This window comes from Tamandua tetradactyla, chromosome 9, assembly GCF_023851605.1.
Source record: "Tamandua tetradactyla isolate mTamTet1 chromosome 9, mTamTet1.pri, whole genome shotgun sequence".
Lineage (NCBI taxonomy): Eukaryota > Metazoa > Chordata > Mammalia > Pilosa > Myrmecophagidae > Tamandua > Tamandua tetradactyla.
In genome coordinates this window covers 57,960,453-57,983,260 of record NC_135335.1, presented here as the reverse complement: position 1 = coordinate 57,983,260, position 22,808 = coordinate 57,960,453, and the positions used below count along the sequence as shown (strand labels likewise).

Sequence of the window (22,808 nt, the reverse complement as noted above, 5' to 3'; positions counted from 1 at the left end):
ACCTATTATTGCTATGCAAAGGCAAGCAAATTCTAATTACTAGTATATTCCAAATTCCAAAAGCATAAAGAATTCTTCTAACATGATGATTATAGTCAAAGAGTGAAAGGTCAGGCAACATCATCATTTCAGTCAAAATTTCAATCTGTAATCCAGATGTTTTTTTTTTCACATGCTGCCAAAATATTTTCCAGATTTATTTTGACTGTAATTGACACACACCATTGACTGTATTGGCCAAATATCTTATAGGCACAACATTTCCTTTCTTTTTGTGAGCAATCAACTAAATAAAGAGTTGGGTAATTCCAGAAGCTATCAGTCAGCTTTTATTACATCATGCAGCAGTAACAAACAATCCCCAAATCTCATATATTTCTCACTTACATTTTATGGGATTTATAAGTCTACTTTATGCTCCTTCATTCAGAACCAAAGCCAAAGGAGCAGCCATTCTTTGGGACAGAATGTTCTAGTGACTGAGGGAAAAGCACAAGGACTGAGGCAAACACTCACTGGGTTTTGAAGTTTCTGCCACATGTAGTCTATACTCTGTCAGCCACATCTGGGGCCCAGGTCTGAAAATAGGGGGAAAGAAGATATAACCTTATAGGAGAAAGGAGCAAATAGTTGGCAGCAATAACAGAAGCTAAACCAGTGTACTCTCTTAGTCTCAATATTCATTTCCCTCCCTCGGCAAGCAACATACATCAACCTCCCCCAAGAAAGGCACCCCAAAGGCTCCTTCCATCAAAGTCCAGGATCTCATGGCATCCCTATACTAGGTCTATATCTGGGGAGCTCAGGATAGCAAAAAACAGAAGCAATTAAACAACCAAAGAAAAACAAGTTGCCTTTGGGAAAAGCCATGCAATGAACACTCCCATCTTAAAGGTGAAGAAGGGAAGGCACACATCCTCACATCAGTTCCTCTGGCCAAAAGTTGCCAAATGTCAGGGGAAAGGCATTTTGTTTCCTTAATCCTTTACAGGACATACTGATATTCATATGTTGTAACTTTATTATTGCTCTTTGCAAGGTTGTTGAAATGCCATGGCTTCTTTTGCAAATGTTAAAAACCACTAGGATGTCTTTGGGATGTTTCCATTTTAGCGGCTGGGTGTGGTCTGCTGAAGATTTTCTTCCCTTATTAATATTGTGACTAATACAGAAATCCAAAGATTGCCATGCATAGATTAATTTTTAAATTGCATATCCTTAAATTCCCATAGGGAAACCTCACGATCACTTGCAGGCAGTGGTTATTTTGATTTTAGTTTTAGTATATTTCAGTCCCAAAGGTAAATAACTCACTGGTGTTCTTCCCTTTCTGTTTTGCATAAAGATTGATATATAGCCATATTCTTCATCCAGAGAGAAGACAGGAGAATTGAAGAATGGTAAAATCCAGAGCAGCTTTTTCAGTGTTTTAACATAATTGTATTACAGTTAGGTAGTATTGTGCTGTCCATTTCTGAGTTTTTATATTCAGTCCTGTTGCACAATCTGTATCCCTTCAGCTCCAATTACCCAATATCTTACCCTATTTCTATCTCCTGATGGTCTCTGTTACCAATGAAATATTCCAAGTTTATTCACTAGTGTCAGTTCACATCAGTGAGACTATACAGTATTTGTACTTTTGTTTCTGGCTAATCTCACTCAGCATAATGTCCTCAAGGTCCATCCATGTTATTACATACTTCATAACTTTATTCTGTCTTACAGCTGCATAATATTCCATTGTATGTGTATACCACAGTTTGTTTAGCCACTCATCTGTTGATGGACGTTTTGACTGTTTCCATCTCTTTGCAATTGTAAATAATGCTGCTATAAACATTGGTGTGCAAATGTCCATTTGTGTCCTTGCCCTTATGTCCTTTGAGTAGATACCTAGCAATGGTATTGCCGGGTCATATGGCAATTCTATATTCAGCTTTTTGAGGAACCACCAAACTGCCTTCCACAGCGATTGCACCATTTGACATTCCCACAAATAGTGGATAAGTGTGCCTCTTTCTCCACATCCTCTCCAGCACTTGTCATTTTCTGATTTCTTGATAATTGCCATTCTGGTGGGTATGAGATGATATCTCATTGTGGTTTTGATTTGCATTAATCTAATGGCCAGGGTCCTAGTTTCTTTTTATTCTCTCATTTGCTCCAGCAGGTAGTCCAAGCCAGAAACAGATATCTTGGTTATGAGCCCAGATAATAAAAGAAACTCCATGGGCAAAGTTCCATAGATGTAGTAGGTAGAACTTACTCAGTGGAGTAAAAAGGGCAAAGATAACATGTAATGTGGATGCCCCGAAAGGTGCTCCTTGGCCCCCATTTCAGATGCTTAATAAACATAGGTACCAGGTAAAAGATGCACTGATGAGATCGATTTTATCCATAAATCTGAAATGGGATCTGAGCTGGTTTGAAATTTTTGTGTACCTTAGAAAAAAACATGTTCTTTAATCCTGATTCAAAATCTTGGGTGGGATCTTTTTTATTAAGTTGTTTCCATGGAGATGTGACCCACCCAATTGTGGGTATGACCTTTTGATTAAGTGGTTTCCATGGAGATGTGGAGTCCTTTAAGAGGGAACCATTTTGGAAAAAGCTTCAGAGCTGACACAGACAGAAACATTTGGAGATGCGGAAAGAAAACACCCTTAGGGAAGCTGTTTGAAATGAGAAGCTGGGAGAGAAAGCTAGCAGAAGTCACCATGAGCCTTCCCAGATGACAGAGAAACCCTGAACATCATCAGCCCCTTCTTGACTCAAGGTACCATCCTCTGGATGCTTTAGTTTGGACATTTTTATGGCTTTAGATCCGTAAACTTATAACTTAATGAATTCTCTTTATAAAAGCCAACCCATTTCTGATATATTGCAATCTTGGCAGCATTAACAAACTGAAACAGGATCCCAGGTCCATACTTCTACTCTTGTTGCCTCTTTCCTATCTCCTCCTTTTTTGGGCCCTGGGGATTTTTTGCTCTAAGGAACATTTTCTTTCCCACCTTTTCCACCCCACTCCCACCCATAGCCCCATCACTCCACAGGCACCCTGGTCTTGCCAGACCATCCATGAATCTCAGGTTCCTGGGGGGAGTAAATCATCTCCCAGGCCATCACCCCCTCACTTCCACAATCAGGGCTACTTTAGCATCTCAAGTTAAAATGACACAATGGTGTCTGATGCCACCACTTTGGCGAAATCACCTTTATGGAGTTGCCTATTCTACCCAGACACTCTCTAACTTGTGCTGATTTCAGTTTTACACTTTAAAGGGACTTTCCCACTATCCCTTGTTTTGTGTCTTTCTAAATATTGGGCCAAAGCAATAAAATACTGGACACAAGGTTCGTGTTTAATAACGTTAAGCCCTTGTGATGACTGCATTTTAACGAAGAAGAAGTGTTGTTCCAGTGTGCCATTTGAGACACATTCAAGAGGAGAGATTCTAGAGTCAAGAACTTTTCCAGGGAGCCCTCACATTAACTGATTTATTAGGTCCTGAGTTCATCCACCCCTTTCTCCCTCCAATCATTCAATCAACAACAAATATTTATTGAGCACTCAGTATGAGTTGGCACAGTTTTTTTTTTCAGGACTGGAATATATCAGTGAACCAAACAGATAAAAATCCCTGTTGTTAATGGAGCTTATTTTTCAGTGGGAGGAGATCAATGATAACCATAGTAAAAGCAAAATTGAGTTTGTTGGAAAATGACATGTATTCTGGAAAAAAATTAGAGCTCAGTAAGTGGAAGTGGGTATAAGAGGAGAGAGATGAGATTTTAACTTGAATAATCTGGCAGGCTTTATAGAGAAGGTAACATTTAGGCAAAAACTTGAAGGGAGTGAGGTCTTGTAATAGTAGGACTTCATTTTTGATGGCTGACTGCCTTCCCCTTCTCCTTCTCCTCCAGCCCCCCACCTGGGCAGATGACAGGAAAACACACAGCAATGGGTGCTGTAGACAGGTCCAGCTGGCTTCACGGGCATGCAGCCTGCGCAGTCACACAGGGCCCTGCACTGAGGGACCTCGTGCTTGGTTGAATGCTCTGCTGTTGATATCTTGAAATTATTTATAATTTATTAACCAAGGGGCTCCATATTTTCTGATTTCACCAAGCCCTGAAATTATATAGTCAGTCCTGCCACCAGATTCTGAAGAAGAAATGAGATGACTCCCAGTATCCAAATTCAAACCTGGTCTTCCAGGTTGTTAAAAAGTATCTTGTTTGTTTGCCTTTGAGGTAATTGCAATGGCAACTTTGGGGATGCATTTTGAGATTCTTGTAGATATACACGCAGTTGTAGGAAATACTACAGTTTCCCCTGATGATAAAATCTTGCATGGAAAGCATCTTTTTATCAAGCTAGGAGTATAGGCCATTTTTCCTGTAACAATTGGTTAACTTCATTTACAGTTTAAATATTTAATAAGTGGACCTCTTATTAATCTTAGCTGGGGTCTGTAAATGTTAGGGCCTGAGCCATTACTGCTACGCTTTGTGACAAAACTGCTCTAAAAATAAACTCTACCTCCTGACTCCATTTGCTCATGCACATTCTCTTGACAGTGGCCCCATCATTCTCCAAGAACTGCTCTGTCAAGGTCACCAGCTTCAAATTGGCCTTTAAGTGACCTTAAATCCAATGGGTTGCTTCTCTCCATTTACTGGATCCTCTGCTGTACCGATGGAGTGGATCTTTTCCTGCTTCTGTACATGCTTTCCCCTCCCAGCTCCCAGACCCTGGACCGGCCTCATTTTCCTTCAGTCTTTTGGACACACCTGAATCAATTGCTGGTTCCTTTTTTCTCCTTGAATTTTGAACCCTAGGGTTCAGTCGTAACTTTTCTTTGGGACCTCATCCGTCTCACCAATTCTAAATTGACTCCTCTCTTGAATTTGATCACTTTATATCTATCTGCCTGCCCAAATCATACTTCATCTCACCATCATGGTCAGGCCAAGAGAATCTCATTTCTTAAACCAAAATTAAAGACAAGTAACATAGTATAAAGAGAACAAAGATATATTAAATAGTAATTCTTTGAATTATTTGCTAAACTACTTCTGCTTGTTTTTAGATTAAATTTCTTTTATTTTACTACTTTAATAACTCCAGGTACTTGTTTCTTCTACTTCAATGTGAAATTTGCATTTTAAAATTGGATTATCTGTTTTTAAATTATTTCCAGCCATCTGTAGCTTTTAGCATTTTTAAATTAAAATTTATTTTGAAATACTTCACATTATAGAGGTAATTTCATTTTCAATACTCCAACCTGACTGTCTAAGTTGAGGTTGATGGTTTAGATTAGTAGAAAAGTACTATTAAAAAATATGCCCAAGTAAAAGTCAACCAATTCAAATCAACCAATTCATGTCCCTATGAAAGTACTGTTCAGGACCCATGCAGCTTTGCCCAGGGCAATCCATTAGCTAGAATTTCTAATCAGTCATGAAAAAGAATTCTTCTACAAGATGGGTTAGCAGGTATAATTGAAATGCCCTCTATGGAAGTAGACTCGTGAAATATTTGAAAACTGTGCACTTTTACATGGTTTGACCTACTGTGTATAAGAAACAGTATGAGGAGTGTTGAAATAGCTAACCAGCAAAACAACCCAGAAAGGGATGCTGCTGAATAGAGAAAAGAGAAAGATAAAATATCAGAAACAAAACCAGAAAGAATGAGAAATTCAAGAGCCTTCAATATCAGGGAAACATTCAAGAAACAGCCAACAATAACTGAGGCTCCTCCAGGCCCAAAGCCAACAGGGTCTCCCCGGGCAGCGGCTGTGAGGACTGGACTGCCCTGGTCACCGGAGAGGAAGACTGGGCCAATGGGAGCCCACTTCCCTGGAGCATCTCTCAGATCTGCACAAAATACCACCTACAAAGACACTCAATCATAATAAGAGTATTTATTGCCCCTTTCACTGAACATAAAGATGGTACATATTCATTGTGGAACATGGAGAAAATTATAATGAAAAAAAAATTGCCAATCTCTGGACGTACTTTCAGTTGTTTTACCCATGTGTATAAATGTAAATTGCTTTTTCTTTTTTTACAAAATTAGAACTATATAATTTATATATGATTTTCTCACCTTTTTTTTCACTTAATAAGTATGTCATAAACAACTTCCTATGTGTTGAAAATGGGCATTGAAAAGAGAATGAGACTTAAGTGACTCCATATGGCTATGAAAGGGATATAATACAATTTATTTAATTGTTCTTCTATTGTGGTTATTTACATTGTTTCCATATTTTCTACTATGTATTAAAGAGTACCATAGTGACAATTCCTGCCACCAACTGTTGAAAACCTCTTTTATTATTCCTTTAAATTAATTTTGGGGTGAAGTGGTACATATACTTTGAAAACTCATGTTAAGTGTTTTCTCTCCATTAAATTTATTCAAATTTACATGTCTATCAGTCAGACAAATAAGAGAGCAAAAGATTTCATAATTGCCAGTTTAATAGAGGAAAATGATCTCATTGCTATTTTATTTTTTGTTTTTAGTAAAGTTATTTAATATTTAATATCTACTTCAAAATATATCTCCTTTTATGAATTGTCCTTCATCTTTGATTTGGGATTTTCCTTCTTCTAAAGTGTCTATATATTTAGCATCACCAGATGGTCCATATCTTGGTAATATATAAAGTTACCTTAACTTTAGGGAGCCAATTATGAGAACTTGGTCCTCACCTGCTTGATTGTCAGGAATCAGCCAACTATGTAGCATCTATCCCTGTTATTTCTGGGAGTCTGCAAAGGAATTACTGTGACTGTGCTGGTTTGAAATGATGTATGGATCCTAGAAAAGCCTTGTTTTAATCCTAATCCTATTTGTAAAGGCAGCTGTTTCTTCTAATCCCTATTCAGTATTGTATGCTTGAAACTGTAATCAGATCATCTCCCTGGAGATGTGATTTAATCAAGAGTGGTTGTTAAGCTGAATTAGGTAGAGGCAGGTCTCTACCCATCTGGGTGGGTTTCGATTAGTTTCTGACATCCTATAAAAGAGGAAACATTTTGGAGAATGAGAGATTTAGAGAGAGCAGAGCTGAACGACATAGCCACACGAGGCAGAGTTCACCAACCGGCGACTTTTGGAGATGAAGAAGGAAAATGCCTCCTGGGGAGCTTCATGAAACAAAAAGCCAGGAGAAGAAGCTAGCAGATGATGCCATGCTTGCCTTGTGCCCTTCTAGCTGAGAGAGAAACCCTGACTATTTTGCCATGTGTCTTCTCACTTGAGAGAGAAACCCTGAACTTCATTGGCCTTCTTGAACCAAACCAAGGTATCTTTCTCTGGATGTCTTTGGTTGATATAGACTTGTTTTAATTGGCACATTTTCTTGGCCTTAGAACTGTAAACCAGCAACGTATTAAATTCCCCTTTGGAAAAGCCATTCTGTTCCTGGTATATTGCATTCCAGCAGCTAGTAAACTAGAATAATTACTCACACACATCTTCAACCCCAGTTAGCTGCCATCATGGTCTACTGTCTGATGATGCCTGCCACTATTGCTGTGGCTCCTACTTGGCCATGCCTATTCTCAGGGTGCCATGTTGGGGAGGCACACTGCTGCCACTGATGATCAGAAATGCTCTGAGGAGTCAAGAAGAAACTGTCTTCTTTGGGCGCTGTGATGGTTAAGTCCATGAGCTCACTTGGCTGGGTTATGGGGTCCAGCTATTTGGTCAACCAAGCACTGGCCTGATTGTTACTCTGAGGATATTTCATGGACTTAAATCATTAGCTGGTTGAATACATCTATGGCTGATTGCATCTACAATCATTGAAGGAGACAAATTGCCTTCAGCAATCAGAGGATTCTTCTCAACCAATCAGTTGGCGATCTTAAGGGAAGAACCGATGATTTTAACAGGCAGCTTCTCCTGGAGAATTCAACATCACCACTGAGTTCCCAACTTGTGGCATGCCCTATGGAATTTTGGACTCGCCAAACCCCATGGTTGCACAAGCCAGTTCTTGTAATATATTTCATAGTCTTTAGATATGTGTAGATCTCCTATCAGTTCTGTTTCCTTGGAGAGGCCAGACTGATAGGGGAAGAAAGAGAGAAGTATGATAATCCTGTAAACTCTGAGGATGGCTTCCCTAGGTGTCAGGCTTCCAGAGATGTGGAGTGTGCTCTCTTCTATGATTTCATGCCATAACTGATTCTCTGGGCCTGGAAACATCTCTCCTGGTGTTCATGAGCCTCATAAAGCCTCTTGTGAGCAATCCCTTAAGCTTCCTATCTGTCTAAAACAGAGGAGCACCAACTTAAAAGCTCTTTCTTTCTTCTTTCCTATCTTCCCATGTCCCCTCCTTTTCCCCTTTCCTAGACACTGGCCAGGACACAGGATGGAAAAGGTTCACTGGAATTTCCATGAAAAGATGAGTAACTGGGGAAGGGGAGATAGAATGGCTGCCTGGACTGAACAGCATCGGGGACCCAGCTCAAACAGCCAAAGATGCCCTGAAACCCAGGCATCTCCACCTTTGGTCCACGAAAAATGTTACAAGTGTTCCCTTTCTATTCTGTTGCTTCCACTATGATTTATCATATTGAGACACATAACTTAGTCTGTATCTTCATAGTTAAAATAAAGAGGCTGACTTCTTTTTATGGGAACACTGTACACAAGGTATTCTGAAGTCCCTCTCACTAGAAAACACTTAGCAAGGTAGGATAATAAAAACAGACTTCTTTGAAATGCATAATTGAACTCACATGGAAATAAAGAAAATTCTAGGGACAAAAAAATGAAGAGAGAACAGAAATTTGCTGGCTGCTTTGTTTGAGTTGGGGTGCTGTGGGGGGTGATAGCATCAGTTGGTATGCCTATCTTGATAATCAATAACTAAGGGCATGGGATTTCAATGGCCACAGCAAAGAAGGACCATGCAAGATGATGTGATAAAACTGAGGAGATAAAATTGCCCTCCCTCCCCAAATAAAGCCAGTACCACTGATTGGCTTCATCTTCATTGAAAGGGTTTGGGAAACATCCACTTACCAGTAAAGAGATAACAAAGAAGCTGTCTTCTCTTGAGCTGTAGTAGGGGGAAGAAAACTCTTCCCTGAAAAGTTGTAGTCACAAGATTTCTCTCAAGGAGGTTCCGCATTTGATGTTACCATACTTGAGACCTCCTGAATGGGGAAATTTGCAGCAACAACAAAAAATATAGCTGAAGCCTGGTACTACTTCTGGAATCCCAAAATCCCTTTGAAGGGGTGCACTTTTAATCCAGAACACTCAGGATTCTAATAGATGAGCTTCTACTGAGCATCAACTCACACTCTAAACTTCCAGATCACAGTGCCTTATCTAGTGCATCAGTCAGCAGAAAACACAAATGGTACACTCCATTATTAAAACAATAGGATACTAATTACAAAATTATCATATTTGAGACACTTAATGGCACAAAAGAAAATAGAAGATAAACTCAGTGTTTTGTAGAAAGATCATGAACCTTCTAGAAAGAACAAAGTAGATCTCAGACAAAGAAAATTATGTTCATTGACATTAAAAGCTTAATGGGCAAGTTGAAATAAGGAGTTGAACCAGATGTACCCAAAGTGTGAACTTTGAGCAGTTACAGAAAGACTTCTTCACCTGAATTGATATTATTTTAAATATAGGGAAAAGCTAGGCTGATATAATCTAGTGTGGATGCCTTGTAGGGGTTTGGGAGGAGATCAAATGACAAAAGGACCAAGCCAGCCTAAAGTCTCGGGTAAGTAATCTCCTAGGTAATCCTTACTGGAAGTTTCATGTGTAGTCTGCGTGATGAAGTTTGGTGGTAAAAGTATAGCCACAAGGCAATTATATCTACAAACCAATTATAGATTATTTCCTAGATATTTATATTTAACATTAAAAAGATGCATGCAGTTAATTCCATGGTGTGGCAGAGACTGCTCATGTTCCATAATATTGACTTCCCTTCCTTCTATAGCAATAAAACCCTGAGTGTCGTCTGGGCACCATGCCATGCTGAAAAATGAGTTTATTCTTAAGATTCACTTCTGAATAATGAAATCGAACAGAAGCAATCTGAGAAACCCCCAAGTTGTGCATTACTTAACAGGCCTCTTTCTGCCTCACCACTGGCTGGTGGTGAGAAACCTAAGGCCATGAAGGCCAAGGCATGGCAAAGCAATAAGAAAGAAGACCCTGGGTCTCCAGTGACCTTGTGGAGTCGAGACACCAGTTTGGATTTTACATGAAAAAGAAAGAAATTTTCTTTCTTGAGCCACCGTAAGTTTGGGTTGCTATCAAACACAGCTGAACCTATCGAGCAGAATTTGCTACCTGGCCATGGAATGCTGGCTGTGTCAGAAACTAAAATTGATGCCATCAGCTCAGAGGAAGCAAAACAGAGTGGGAAGCAAAGACAGATTTTGGTGGCTGGAAAACTAGTGACCCTTGTCATGCAGTGACAAAACACTCAATGACACTGCCATCTGCAGTGTCTTGGGAGGCAGAACACATGCCGAGGCTGCCATTAAGGGCACTGGTCAGAGAAGTCAGCATCTTGGTGTGTTCTGGCTGGGACCAGAATTCTGTTAGAGTAGGTTCTCTTTGGAGGAAATTACTCCATTGCCCGTGGCTTTGCAAGGGGCTGTGCAAGGTGAAAATGGTCAAAGTCTATTACAAAACGGCGATAACAGGCAGCTCAGAGGAGCTGGTAAGGACAGGGGACAGAACTGTGCGATCCCCGGTGCTTCATCATGCTCCTCATGTGAGCAATTTTCTGCCAGGCATTGGGAAATCTGAATAAGGGAATGCCTTCCCCGCCAGCCCTATCTTCACATGCTCCCAGAGTGGTCCCTACGAACCTGGGGAGACCTTTCACAGAACCCAGACACCAGGAAATAAAGATGCTGAATTTCCACGTTTAAGGGGAAATTGTGTTGCCAAAGAAGCATGCTGCATTTTGGAAGAAAATGTGTTGCCAAAGAAACCACAAGCTGAGCCTGCACGAAGGGTATGATTGGGAATCCCATAGCCACTTGCTGGGGGTAAGCAGAAAAGGCTGTGCAAGCCCCAGATGAACCCTAAAAGTGAATGGACCAGGGGTACAGTGGCCCCATATATCATTTCCAGAGAGCTCACCAAAGGCTTTCAGATGGAATGACCGAGAAACTGGCTCCTCCACCAGAGCAGGGGGACTTCCCATGTCCTGCTCGTGTGGTTGCTGTTCATCTTCCACTGAAAGATGTTTGGCTTTTATTTTTGATAGAGGTTTTCTTTCCCTATTCCACCATTTTATATTGAATGAGGTGGGTGGCCAGAAAACTTGTCTTCTAATGTATGGTTCCCAGGCTGAGAGGAACAAGCCTGGGTCTGGTGGAGAAGGGTGTGTATCCTACAGAGATTACAGACTTGCTGGTGGATGCATGGCATGAGACCTAGGGATCTTTTGACATGGGTCAGCGTGGATGTGCTCTTTGGGGGAGAACAAGGGCTGGCAAAGGAGTTTGGGTGGCCAGAGGGGCCGACCATGATGGGAACCTCTAGCTGGCCCCAATAACCATCACTTCTCCTGTAGTACATAATATGTACCGTATAATCCCATAAAATACTATGCAATACTATATAATACAACATGATACTATACAATTCTATATCCCACGACATACACTGCTATATAATACATGTTACTACTGAAGGGCACATGGACACTCAGAATCTAGATCTAATCAAAGAGCTAAATTCTGGCCAAAGAAACGTGTGCAACGTCCATATGTGCAAGTGTACCCTCTCCTTTTCTCCTTTCTCCCCTCCCTTCTTTTCTGGCTGGAATCTTGGGGCAGCATTTTGAGTCAGATGATGTGGCAGAGAAGATAGAAGGGTCCTTGGAGAATTAGGAAATATTATGCCACAACAGCGCTAGCTTTTCTGTTGCCTGAACATTTCTACTGTGTTTCCGGCTTTGTCATGTGAGGTCACATACAGCCCAATCAAAGAAACTGTCATTACTACACATAGTGAAGGCTAAGATAGTCTTAATTAAAAACGTACACTGATTTAACAGATCCCTATAAACTATAAAATGCCCAAAAATGTTGGGCTAAACTAAAATGTGTACTCAAGGAACTATTGTGGATGTGCACACATGCACACACACACACGGAGACATACGTGCACATGTGGACATGCACACACTCATACATGCATGCACACACCCATGCAGGCACACACAAACCTGTACATACAATCACATACTCATATGCATGTAGGCACACATGTACACATGCATATACATACATGCATGTGCATGCATGCATACCCACATGCACACACTTTTACATTTGAATTCTAACCGAAGCATTGAAGGATCAGTTGGAGCCCCTTTCCTGTAAGGAATTAAAGGAGATAGGGGAGGTAATAGCAAGAGGACTGGCCTGTAGACCAGAGGATCTGGTATCAGATGTGGCTGTGTTTGTAGCTGGCCACATGAATCTGGGAACTCATGCGATCACCCCAGCGTCAGTAACCTTGTCTGCACGAAGAGGTTCAGGCTCAGTGATATCGAAAATCCCTCTGGCTCTCCAATCCTGTGCTGGTGTTAGCAAAGGAATATTAATTTTGTGGTTTCATAATCTGCAATTATATATCCTCCTCTTCTACTCCATCTGCTTGCTGACCTCGGGAATGGAACCTCTTAAACTCCGAACGAAAATGCTAAGAAGTGAAGTTTGTCTCTTCATTATGAAATAGTATGAAAGCTCCAAGAGTGTTTTGTCAACTCAAATTAACATTTGGTTGCCAGAAAGCACTGATGCCTGTGGACTGGAGACGGCCAGCAGTCTTTTCATTCTGCTGCTATTTTCATTTTTTCTCGGAATTAGGAAAACATAAAAGTCGTACTTTGAAACCACAGGAGTTTTTCTTCTGTAAATTCAAAGTCATTTGAAGGATGTTTTCATTTACTACCCAATTTTCTAAGTAAGGTGATCCTGGCACTTTGCTGGTTCGGCTACAGCCCAGAAGATGCCTGAGGAGATCACCTGCTCGTGCCATGTGACAATTTACCTGGAGGGGAAATCAGCCCAGGCAGGTACTGTCTGCCCAAGTTCTCTCTAAATATGTCCAGTCAGCCTGATGCCAATCTTTTAACTTCAGCAAGGACTGTTTTTTCCTGGATCCGTAATGCCTTCTGTGAAATCCTGGAAACTACAACTCCTTTTTGCCCCAATCTCCAAAGAACAGTATCTTGACAAGCCAGGGCTTCTACTTATTTAGAGTCATAACTCAGGGCAGGTTATATTTCAAGTGGCTTAGACAAAACTCAGGACCATCTTGAAATGTAGAATTTCTTAAAATGCATCAACTGGGAGAAAGGAGTTGCAACACAATTATAGGTTGCATCAGTCCTCTGATTGGAGAAATTTACCGAAATATTTAGTATTTTTGGTCACATTTTTAAATGGTTGGAAACAATCGAATGTAGGAAGACTGTCATTTGCTTTATTTTGACTCTACAAATGAACATTTTTGAGCCCACAGGACATGTAAATCATTATACCATGCATGGAAAATACCAAGAAGGTAAAATGTGCTCTCTGTCCTCTGAGCTGATGTTTCAGAAAAATAATATCGAAATGTCTGAGAAGGATGATTGCAAGGTGAAAAACATGATAGGGCTTTCACCATAAGAATGGCCAAGTGCTATTTTGCTTTCAAAAGATCACATGCCAGCTGTGCTAATGTTTGTCTGGTCAGTGGTTCTCAGCAGGTGATCCCACACCAGAAGTAGGAGATGCACCCAGAGGCTGGCTGAAGATACTTGGGCCCTACCCAAGACTCACCAATCAGAAACCTGGGAGGTTGGGACAGGTCAGGTTTTAACAAACTCTCCTGGTGATTCTGAGGCATCTTCAAGTTTGAGAACCACTGGTCTACAGCAGGGAGCAGCATACTACGATCCGGGGTCCAAAGCTGGCCCTCAGCCTGTTTTTGTAAATAAAGTATTATTGGAACACAGTCTTGCTTGTTCATTTATGTATTGTCCATAGTTGCAATGGAGATCATAGGACCTGCAAAGCCTAAATTATTTACTATCTTTACTGACCTGGGATCCTTGACAGAGTGAATTTGTATACCATGGTCTAGCACCTAGTGGAGCCGGCAGTGAAAAGCAAGCTTCTGGGGTCTGCAGTATGGCATCTGGAATCCCATCTAGACCTCCTCACTGTTTAACCTTGCTGTTTAATCATTGGCAGGTTACTTAACCTCTCTGTGCCTACATTTCCTTGTTCATTACGTAGTAATAGCAGTCCGCACCATACAGGGTGTTTATGAGGGGCTATTGGGACATTCTAGACTTTCCTGGATTAGAGCCTAGAATGTAAGAAGTGCCCAATAGTGTAAAACTGTCCTAGTTTCTAGTGGCTATGACAAATAGCACACAATAGGTTGCTTAACAAGAGCAGCTTATTGGCTGACAGTTTCAGTGGCTAAATGGCTCACTTCCTACTGGGATGGGCAGTGTTCTGGGTGGCTGGCAAGCCTTGGGTTCCTTGGCTTTCCCATCACATGGCAATGCCCTCTCCTTTCTCTTCTGGGTTCTGTTGACTTCCGGCACCCTGCTCTTCCCCATGGCATTTCCCCATGACCTTCTCTATAAGGCTGCCAGGAACTGGATTAAAATCCATCCTGATTCAGTTGGGCCACATCATAACTATAGATACCATCCTCAAACTGTCCTATTTACATAGGTTCACACCAATAGGAATGGATTAAGACCAAGAACATATTTTTTCTGGGGCAGATAACTCAATCTGCCACAGGTATTGATATATGAAAGCTGCTTTGCAAGACATGCCACCGAGAATCTGCATAAGCCTTTGGTGTTTATAACCTCAATGATGCAAAGCACCACACATAGATGAATCTCCCATTATAGACCTGCAATTCATGAGGCTCTGGGGAATGAAAAGAAGACAATCCAGCTCACTCCGAGTGCAGCAGTGTCTGACTTGGGGAGGGTGGATGGTGTGTCACAATTTTCTGGGAAGAACATACCTACAGGCCATTTCCTCACCACCAAGATCCTGACCTGTTTCCCAGAGGGTGAGGTGAGGTGACATCATCTCCTGGGGGTAGGCAAAGGTGAAATAAATATTATTGCAGCTCTTATGCTGGCATGACTAAATAAGCATGCCCGTGCTGGTTGAGCTGGAAGAGCAAACAATGGTGTGAAAGTCTTGGTGTTGTTCAATGGGGGGGGGGGGTGTCCTTATTCAGTTATATCTCAGAGAGGGCCCCTTCCACCTGTGCACAAAGCTGTGAAAGGTGATCCCAGCAGAAAAGAGTGTAGGGGTGTGTGTGTGCATGTATGTGTATGTGTGGGTGTCGGGGGGAGAGGTAGGCAGAGGAGGGACAGAGAGAGAGAGAAAGAGAAAAGGCGAGAGAGAGAGAGACCCATAATATAGAGTTCTTAAATTGGCAATGAGCATTTTAAAGAGGATATTAGAGCTAAGCAAATGTGTTACAGAAATCAATTGATAAAAGTTGGCATTTTAGTGAACTTTTGAGCCAGATTAGCAAATATAAAACATCTTCTGTGATTGCCTGTGATTCAGAACAGAAACACATATGTTGACCCAGTCCAGTCCAGAATGAGTTGTGGCATAAGATGCCCAGAGCAAGAATTTCAGAATCTGAGAGATGGACAGGAAACCACTCAGAATGAGGCACTAACATTCTCTTGGACCATTTCTTTCTTAGGAACATCAGAATAATTCATTCTCTGAAGAAAGTCAAGCACTTGTACTGAGAATGGCTTGAGGTCAGTGGTTTTTCTTTTCTTTTTTTGTTTATATGGGCAGGCACCGAGAATCCAACCCAGGTCTCTGGCATGACAGGTGAGAACTCTGCCACTGAGCCACCATCACACTGCCTGAGCTCAGTGATTTTTAACCAGGCTGGGTTTCAGAATCACCTGGGCAGATTTATAAAATCCCAAGCCCGAGCGCCAGCCTCTACAGACTCTGATTCACCAGGTCCAGGGTCAGTCTTGGCTTGTATATGTTGAAAAAACTCCCCAGATACATCTGATTAGTCATTTTGATTAAGTCATCACCCACTCCTTAGAGAGGAAGTACTGGAGATTAACATCGAATTCCAGCATGTAGTTATTAAAATTTACTGGGCTGAAGGCATGCATAAGCACTTTGCTATGGTGGAAAGTGCATGGAGCCTGGAGGCAGATACTTCTGGGTGCCTCCAGTTATCGGTCTGTGATTTATTACATTGAGGTTTATTCTGCTCTGAACTTCATTTTGAACATCCGTAAAATACTCATGGTGATTTTTGGTCAACCTTCCTATGTTATACCACCTCATTCACCGAAGACTGGTCTTGGTGATTTCAACATATATTCTGATCAACCCCTAAGATGATGGTCACCTGTTCCCTGCCCTGTCTGTCCTCATCACCTTCAGCAACTATGAACTCCTCCTCCTCAGCCTGTGGTCAGACCCTGGACCACTGTGCAACCTCAAGACCCCCGTCCCATTACCACAATGACTTCATCCCTTTCAGGCCTTCAGTGCCCATCACAAGAGTCCCTTGGCCTTATCTATTCCTTCAATTCATTGACGTCATCATTTTTTTTTTTGTCCCCATGTCCTCCTTAGTCGGCTGAAATTGAGTGCCTCACCCTTCAAGTCACTTCCTGTAAACATCCCTAAATTTTTCATTCCTTTCTCCTTCTGTTGCCTGGGGAAATCAGGTCCTGGTGGGACCCAAGCATCAACCTTCTCTGCACCAGTGTCTGAGCAGATCTTTGATGGAGAAATTCCACAAGGATGCTGACAGGTTTAATTTTAAGATTGTGACCATGAGCCTCAATTGGTCAATCAATACGGCATGAAGATTCTTGAATAGGCTTCGCCAATGTGTTTGTTTTCCTGATTTCCAGATTGTCAGTTTTATAGCTTCTATTCTTTCCTGCACCTGGACTGTCCTCAGTCCTCTCTCCTGTAACAGTGCTAGGAGGCCCCTGCTCCCTCTGACCCAATTTCCCATTGCCTCTTATCTTTCCAAGGCCTCTGCTCCTGGTATGTACTTTTTTAAAAAAATGCAATTTTATTGATATACATTATATATTCACATACCAGGTGATCTTTTACAGTGTACAATCAATGGTTCATAGTATCATCATACAGCTATGCTTTCATAACTTTTTGTGTGTGTGAAAAATAACATATATACCAAAAAGCAATAAATTTCAAAGCACACCACCACAATTAGTTGTAGAACAGATTTCAGAGTTTCGTATGGGTTACAATTCCACAATTTTGGGCTTTTACTATTAGCTGCTCCAAGACATTGGAGACTAAAAAGAATATCAATATGATTCAGTAATCATACTAATTTGTTAAACCCTATCTTCTCTGTATAGCTCCATCATCTACTTTGATCTTTCTCCCACTCTTTAGGGTTATTTGCTCTAAGCCCATTCTAACTTTTTCATGTTGGAAGGGGCTGTCGATAATATGGGATAGGGGGATGGAACTAGCTGATATTCTGGAGAGGCTGGCCCCTCTGCATTTCAGCACTCATCTGGCCTAGGAACTCATCTGGAGGTTGTAGGTTTCTGGAAAGTAATCCTAGTGCATGGGACCTTTGTAGAATCTCATATAAAGCCCTAGGTGTTTTTTTTAAGGTTTAGCAGGAATGGTTTTGGTTGGGGTTTGGTGAACTACAATAGGTAGCAATGTCTAGCTGAAGTTTGTATAAGAGTGGCCTTCAGAGTAGCCTCTTGACTCTATTTGAACTCTCTCAACTACTCATACTTTATCTGTTATACTTCTTTCCCCCCTTTTGGACAGGATGGCATTGTTGATCCCACAGTGCTAGGGCTAGGCTCATCCCTGGGAGTCACCTCCTACATTGCCAGGGAGACTTTCATGACCCTGTTCCTGGGATGATCTTGTTCTTCCACTACAGAGTCAATTTCTCCCTGGCCATGGAGGTATTTCAATAAACACATAAACATGTTTAAATGACCTACTTTAAAAATAATAGCCCTCTGTGCACATATCCCCCCAGCTGCTACCAGTTTCTTTGTTCCTCCTCAGGACAAAACTGCACTAATGAGCTTCCACTGCCTACTGCCTGCACTTCCTTACTTTCAATTAACCTTCTTCATTGAATTAGGAACTATTTTGTGCCTACAGAAACGTTTGATAATCTCATGAATAGCCATCAAACCAGCTCTGACCAATCTTCATATTTTACAATATTTTCTTGATGTATTTTTCTTAAAATAGAAAACAGAACCACAGCTAAAGTTGGAGGCACTTGTCCATCTTTCTACAATCCCCTTCTCCCCTGCCCTCCCCAGAGGTAAACAACTTGAATTTAGTTGAATTTTCATACTATGCATGTGTACAGAAGGATGTATTATTTCCATGTTATTCAACGGCTGTGTATATATCTAGAAATCATTAATATGTGTGCATGTTTGTGTGTGTAGAACTATATATACTTATGCATCTATACAATTATATATAGTATAATATATATATTATATATACAATTATATATAGTATGTATATACATGTGATAACTACTTATGCATGGGATAACTATCATAAAAATCTCTAGTTTCATATGATTTGAATACTTTATATAAACTCGCAGCAAACAGCATGACCCTCTGCCACTTTGTCAACTGTACTGTAAGAAATGTGTAATCTCAACTTTACAAGAGCGGCCAAAATGCCTTCCCAAGTGATTATACCAATTTACACCTCTAAAATTCCCCTTGCCAATGCTTGATAACAGTTGGTATTGTCAGACTTTTTCACTATCTCCAATCTGGTCAGTATGAGATTGTACCTCCCTGTTTTAATTGAATTTCCATGATTATTAGGGAGGTTGCATGACATTCTCATGCTTCCTGGATATACGAGCTTCCTCTTCCATGAATTGCCTCTTACTGGCACATTTTCCTACTGCGTTGTCCTTTTCCAATACTTGGTAGGAGTTTGAAAATATGTTCCCCATCCCATTCTTTGCCATCTGTATGCATTGAAAATTGCCCCAGGCTGTGGCTTGCTTTTGAGTTGTATTTCCTCATGTAAGTTCTAAACCTTAATTCTGTCTGCTTATTGATTTTTTTCCCTTTATGGTTGGTCATTGAATCTTGTATTAAGAACCACTTCCCTATCAAGAGGTCATACAGATAACTTCTATGTTTTCCTAAAAGTTTTAATGTTATGTTTTTCACTTTTGATGTAAACTACTTTGAAATTATTTCTAAGGATGGCTTGAGGGAGGGACCTAATTAAATTTTTTTTAAATATGGGTAGGCTGTTGTCTTGAAGCCATTTTTTAGGAGTCGCTCCTCTCCCCGGTGAGCTGCGATGCCATTTCGCTCTGTACTGAGAGGGCCTTTGTGTGGATCTGGATAAGGCTGTTATGTTGGTTATGTCTCTTTTTCTATCCCTCTGCTAGTAGCACAATGTCCTGATTTTCATAGCCTTAAAAACACTACTGATAACTTATAATCCCACCTGTCTTATTCATCTCCTAGAGAAATTCCTTAACCACTCTTGGGTCTTTGCTCTTGCCATGCTTATAGATTCTAGGGTCAGCTTAAGTTCCAGAAAAAGTCATTTGGAGATTTTGATTGGATCTGCATTATATTTATAGCTAAATTTGGGAAAATGTTTATCTCTGAATGAGTATTTCATTTTCAGGATATTATATACTGAATCATTCCATGCATGCATGTGGGATAGTATTTAATTCATTTGGGCCCTCAGTTAGGATCTGTCAATTTATTTTTATAAGTTTCCCACAAAGCTCCTGCATACCTTTTGCTAAAATTATCCTTAGGTAACATATATTGATTGTTTTTCATTGCTTAATGTTATCTTTTTCTAATATTTGCTACTGGTTTATGGGAATATAATTGATTTTTATGATGGTATTCTATTCAGCAATGTTGTAGAGCTTTCTGTTTATTCTATTTATCTGCAGACAAGTATTGTAATGGAGACAATTATATAGCCTGCAATTAAAGGTGTGCTGTTCCTCTTTCATTGTCTCATGCTGTGTAGAAGTGTTGGTAATAAGAATGCTTATCTTAAGCTTCTCTTTAAATTGAATGCCTTCAAATTTCCACCATGAAGTAACATGTCTGACTTTTTAATAGATATTCTATTAATTTAAGGAAATTCCCATCGGTTACTCTTTGGCTAAGAGTTTTTTTTTTTTATGTTAAATACATGCTAAATTTTACCAAAGTATATTCTGTAGTTGTTGAGATGAACATGTTTTTTCTTCTTTAATCTATTGATGAGGTGCTTTATATTACTCTCTTTTCTAATGATAAATCATACTTTACATCTAGCAGTTTGGCCTGTGATTTTCCTATTCACTGGAATTACTTTAACAAAATAAGGATGGCTTTGAATATTTTGTAGATGTTTTTCAAAAACCATCTGGGCTTGTTTATCTGTTTTACTTGGTAAATCTGTAACTACTGATTCAGCTCTTACATGGTTATAAATTCATTTGGTGTTTTATTTCTTCTTCAGTTAGCTTCCATGCTCAAGTTTCCTAGGGAATTATCCACCTGGCCAGAGGTTTATCTATCTTATCAATCTTTAAAAAACAGCAGCAGATTTTCTACTGGTGATTCTATGGATATGCATCATCTATTTCATTAATATCTGATACTGATGACATTACCTCCCACTGCTCTTTTCTTTTCTCCTTAAGACTGTTTATTTACTTGTTGATATTTGTCTCTTTCCTAATTTAAAGTTAAGTTTCCCTGTAAATACTACTTTAGCTGCATCACCTAAGGCTTATATATAGTATTTTGACTTTCTGTGAGTTCTAAGTATTGTCTAATTTCCATTATGATATCTTCTCTGTTGCATGAGTTATTAAAATGAGGTTTAAGATTTACACACATGAAGAGATTTTAAAATGCTACTATTATTATTTTTTAGTAACTTCTAACCTAATTGCATGGTACAGATTATTCAGAAATTGTTGGGACCAGCTTTGTGGCCTTAGACTCTGTTAATTTTTGTAAATCTTCCATGAAGAATTTGATCTGTCCATCAGAATAAGCCTGTTAATTGTTTTTCTCATGGTATCCAAAATTTGTACTATTTTTGTTGTTGTTGCTTTATTCATTACTAAAAGCAGAGCTCTACCTATGCTTGTGGATATTTCAATTTTCCTTATATTCTGGAGATTTTTTTCTTTTTACATTTTCAAACTATTGTGTTAGTTGCACATTGTCTTAGTTTCCAGGCTGCTATGACAAATAATGTACAATAGGTTGGCTTAAACAACAGACACTTTAGTGGCTCATGGTTTCAGAGGCTGGAAGGGTTGCTCCCTCCTGAGGTGGTAGCACACTGGCTGGCTGGAAATCCTTGGGTTCTCTGGATGTCTCATCAAGTGGTGATGTCCTCTCCTTCCTCTTCCAGGTTCCACTGATTTTCAACTTCTGGCTCCTCCATGTGGCTTTCCCTTTATAAGATCTCCAGTAATAGGATTAAGAGTCATCCTGATTTGGTCAGGTACACCTTAACTAAAAATACCATCTTCAAAGACTCCCCTATACAAAGGGTTCACACCTACAGGAATGGGATTAGATTAAGAACATATATATATATATATATTTTTTTTAATTGGGGTATATAATTCAACCTACCACATACACCTATTTTTATTTCCCAATACATATATTGTATAGGAAAATAAATCAAATAGAAGTATTTTTGATTAGTATTTGCCTGATATATATTTTCCTATTGTGTTATTATGCTTTCTGATATAACTGAATTTTATATTTATTTATTTTTATTATTTCTGATCTTTCTATAGGTTTTCCTTTCCATTTCTTTCTTTTTCATTCTTTTCCTGTCTTCTACCAGTTCCATTCAGTTGTCTATATTTTTTCCTCTCCACTGGTTTAGAGGTTATATAATCTCTTATTACTCTTTCATAATCACTATTACTAGCTTTGAAATTTTAACAAACGTGTTTGAATTAAATTCTAAATTTAATCAACATTTCTACTCTTCTCTGGAATCTCACCCTTTTCCCCCATCTTCCAAGTCACTCATCCTTCATATGTCCGCTCAAATGTCACTTTTTCAAATAAGTCTCTCTGACTCCCCACACTAAACCAGAGACCCCTGCCCTTGCCCTTTCCAGCACAGTGCTTATAATAACCCACTTGTGGGATCACTAGTTGATGCCTTCTTTCCCCATTAGACTGTAAGTTCTCACAGGACAGGAGTGGGCTCTGTGTTGCTCTCCCTTCTATCCATTCTATTCCTAATGCACAGCAGCTCTGGGAACGTGGTGTGCAGCAAACTCAGCTGGAGAAGCAGCAGCAGGGAGGAAGGGTGGGCCAGAGGCCAGGCTGGATAAGGCAGGGAGATGGAGCTGTAGGAAGCTGGCAGATCTGCAACACCCTCGTACCACCATAGGTTAGGAACTGCATTGCCTTGTTAAAATCAGAACAGAAATGCTGCTGGATTAAACAAAACAGAACGCTTCTTCTTTTTCATGTTAAAGAAGTGTCAATGTGGGCAATCTGGGCCTGAACCAGTCCAGAGGTTTGGGCTCCTTTATCCAGCATGGACACCCTTAGCTCATGGCTTACAGTCCAAGATGGGGGCTGGACCCTCATTCGTGACAATCCAGTTCTGGGCATGGATCAGGAAGTAGGAGGGAAGGTCAAAAAAGGTCATTTACTGTT

General features: G+C 40.2%; 1 protein-coding gene across 1 annotated transcript in view; it reads left to right on the top strand.

Moving 5' to 3' along the window:
- Positions 1-2,618: 2,618 nt before the first annotated feature.
- The window catches only part of SEMA5A (semaphorin 5A), a 574,926-nt gene continuing 554,736 nt past the window's right edge, over positions 2,619-22,808 (top strand). The window contains exons 1-2 of the mRNA XM_077116834.1: positions 2,619-2,779; positions 15,791-15,851. The gene's annotated coding sequence lies outside the window, so the exon portion shown is untranslated. The remainder of the gene's footprint in view (positions 2,780-15,790; positions 15,852-22,808) is intronic.